Source organism: Papaver somniferum, chromosome 2 (assembly GCF_003573695.1).
Source record: "Papaver somniferum cultivar HN1 chromosome 2, ASM357369v1, whole genome shotgun sequence".
In the NCBI taxonomy this organism is placed as follows: domain Eukaryota; kingdom Viridiplantae; phylum Streptophyta; class Magnoliopsida; order Ranunculales; family Papaveraceae; genus Papaver; species Papaver somniferum.
In genome coordinates, this window is record NC_039359.1 from 38,876,838 (window position 1) to 38,880,559 (window position 3,722).

At 40.3% G+C, this 3,722-nt stretch overlaps 1 long non-coding RNA gene across 1 annotated transcript; it reads left to right on the top strand.

Moving 5' to 3' along the window:
* The first annotated feature begins 425 nt into the window (after positions 1-425).
* LOC113347406 lies at positions 426-2,968 on the top strand. Its single transcript, XR_003358976.1, has 3 exons — positions 426-605; positions 1,131-2,109; positions 2,653-2,968. It is a non-coding gene; the product is annotated as an uncharacterized LOC113347406 (long non-coding RNA).
* Positions 2,969-3,722: the final 754 nt, after the last annotated feature.

A 3,722-nucleotide genomic window follows, 5' to 3' on the forward strand; every position in this document is an offset into this window, starting at 1 on the left:
TTTGACACGTGTTTGGACCTGCTAATAACTTTTTTGGTCCAAAAACATGTTTTTGGACCACCGGTTAAACCAATTATATGGGTGGACTAGCCATTATACAGGTTTCTGTATAATGGATTAACTAGTAATTCCTAGAATATTATGGTATAAACATCGTCCCCTCTTAACCTCCAACACGGTGTGGGGTTAAGAAATTAATTTGAAGTCTCTGGTCGCCCCCATTGACTGTGTAACGCTACGAATCATTTGCCCCCATTAATAACAACAATATCTGGCTCGGAGTACGGTGAATAGCACACTTACGGGTACTCAACGCAGGTTTGGCAGTGGTATAGATCCGCGTATCTCACGTACGGATGCGCAATCCTGTCTTGCTTGTTGGGCCCTTCCAGTGCAGGTCCATTTAATCTTCCACGGATATTCCCAAGTGCTGCTCGATCTATGTGCGAGGAAGAAATCCCTAATTTTAGTTTTCATCTTCTCCTCTTGGTATCTCAGGAAAAAGAAATATCCACCGGTAAAACCAGATCTCCCGCCGTTGCGAAGGATCTTAGCCTTCCAGAAAAACGGAAACCCTCTCCCTGGAGTTCTGCTGATGTTTTAAGGTACTAAATCTCCAGAATTTCCCGAATTTTTGACTTGAGTTGCTCTTTCCTTGGATTAGTTCATCCCAAGAATTCGGATTTTATAGAGTGGAAAATGATGCCTTGCTTTAATTCTGCCGTTTTGATTTTCTTGTTCCTTCCAATTACCGAGATGTGGGGTTGTGTTTAGCTTCATTTTTTATCGATTTTCCATCAAAATCTCACAAGGGGTGCGCTTTTCATAATCCACAGACAAAACGTGGAGGAATAGTTCCCTTAGCTGTTTCATGTATAACTCTCCAGAAGGAAAATTCGCAAAATCCACTTTAAGTTTGTAACCCCCGAGCTAGTTAATCCATGATGAGAAATGACCCGTCCACTGCCAGAACTTTGATTCTTGTAAAGTTAATAACCTAACTTATTTTAATTTCACTTGTCGTTCGTCTTCACCCAAGTAATTTGTTTTAGTGCAGCATAACTTAACCCTGTCCATACCCTGTAGGCTTTTATATAATGATTTTATATGAATCTGTACTTTACTTGCAGAAATGAGCTGCTCCACTTCAGGTTCTGATACTGAGGCGAGTTCTTCATCTTTCGATACGGACACTGAACTTGAACGATTCAGCCGATTCAAACCTTGCGAATACTCCAGATGCAATGCCCGAGAAGGTGCGTACGGATTCACGTCCTCGTAGCGTCCGTGCTAACACGAATGTAAAATATACACATGACGACCCCAGCTCTGCCGACTCTCCTAGTGACTTTGTTGTTCCTCTCCGAAATAACATTGAGAGCGAGAGCTCCAACAACTCTGCGATCGGTGGTTATTCAGAGAATCCCCTTGAAGACGACCCTCCAACGGTGGTTCCTACTGTTGATCTTGGTATTCCCTCCTCCAGGGATGATTTTGCTGTCAATGTCGACATTCCTTCACCCATCCCAACTGCACCGTTTCCCGCCCCCAACTGGTATGTTTTTCTCGTATGAAGCTTGTTGTGTAAATTTTGACAAGCTCATTATCTGGTGCAACTGATTTTTAACTTGCTGGGACCTGTCAATTAATTAATGCTTGCTGGTAAATGTAAATATTTCTCATTTGTTCTCGAGACGATGCTTTGAATGCTCCCGATGTTAATGAAAACCAGAAAGGTGCGGATCCATCATCCACCTCCACCAGTGTTCCAGTTTCCCCAAACCCCAAATTTAGAGCCCATAAATACTCGAACAATGCAAGGACAATCTTGCCTCCGACTCTGCTCATGCACCTTGCACGAAAATGCAAGATTGTACTGGTGTGTTGGATGATTCGTTTACAAACTCAGGCCATGGAATATCAGGTAGTGGCTCTCGCAAGCGGTCTCAAGTGGAGGATGAACACACAGTTGTACATAGGGCCTTCTCCAATTATGTAGATAGTCCCGTCATCCAATCTCGGCTTCCAACAACTCTAGCATCCGGTTCTACGTGCAATTTCCCGGACTTTCCTTAGCTCATGCAAAATACGAAGGAGAACTTTAACCAGGTAAATCCCAAATCTTACTCCTCCTTGTCCTTACGATCTGCATAGCGCTGCACTAGAAACTAAAACTTGAATGCAGTAATGGCAATATCGAACATTATCTTGTCCTCCATCTTTTTCATTTGAAATTCTAAATGCTAAAGGTGCTAGTTACTTCAAAAAACACTTCTCGTGATTAAGCAGCTGTTACTGTTTGTTAGAATCACATACTGACTGATTTTTCTGAATATCTTATCAACTGAATCTTCTGTTGAGGTTTTCTGGGAGCTTTACTAACTTCAGGTGTTACTGTGCCGTGCATATATATGCGTCTCTACGTATATGTATTTATATTTTCCCTTCTTTCTTTCCCTTCCTTTTATCCGTTTGTTGCAGCTTTACTCTCGTTCTTAGCTGATGCCAACACGCTTTATGCAATACCGTAAATAATTGATGTACTGCAAACCGATTTTATCAAGCTAATAAATTTTGCTTGATCCCTGCTCCATATTTTGTCCAGTGACCACGGTGATTGATTGACTTTTCTATTCGGTTTGTTGTAATCAGGAATGACACTATCGACCAATCCGCATCCGAGTATGTTTATTATACACTCTGTAATATCACTTTCCTTCCTGACAGCAAATACGCATCCATCCACACTTCGCTTCGCTTGTTTAGAATATGATGATTGCCACATTTTTGAAGAAGTGAAATCCATATATGAAGCTTTTTTTTTTTTTAAAAATCTTTGACATAGTTATGTAGTCGCCCCCACTGGCATATACGGATACGAATGAACTGAAGTATTTGTCTATGCTAGTAAACTTGCTTGCTCATTTCTTGTCAAAGCTCACTGTAGTGCGATAATTTTATGCTTGAAGTGGTACTCTTATACGAATCAACAATTAATGACCATGTTTCATTGCATAAATGATTAGTTTGCTTGCATCGCGAGGGCATAATAAGTTTAGTGTTGATGGCAGTGACGACCCAGCCACGAACTCTAAACGGATTAAGTTGCTGGAGATTCTCTCTAACAGCAATCCGAAAGAACTTTAAACTTGATCATGTTGGTGGATATAAAAGCTTAGCCTAAAGACCTCCTCGATCTTGTTGTGAATAAAAGTCAACACAACTTAGCTAGCTATAAAAGCTTAATGAACTGATCTTGTTGTGGACGCAAGTCAACACAACAGCATGAACTTAGCTATAAAAGCTTACACGGACTTCGATCTCGACCGATCAAGTTGTGGATTAATAATCAACACAACTTCCACGAACTTAGCTATCAAAGCTTATACGAACTTTGATCTCGATCGATCAAGTTGTGGATTAAATATCAACACAACTTCTACGAGCTTAGCTATAAAAGCTTACACGAATTTTGATCTCGATCGATCAAGTTGTGGATTAAATATCAACGCAACTTCTACGAACTTAGCTATAAAAGCTTACACGAATTTTGATCTCGATCGATCAAGTTGTGGATTAAATATCAACATAATTCTACAAACTTAGCTATAAAAGCTTACACGAACTTTGATCTCGATCGATAACTTCCACGAACTTAGCTATAAAAGCTAAGCTTACACGAACTTAGTATATGATTTTTTTTATGCCGAAGTGTTACATAG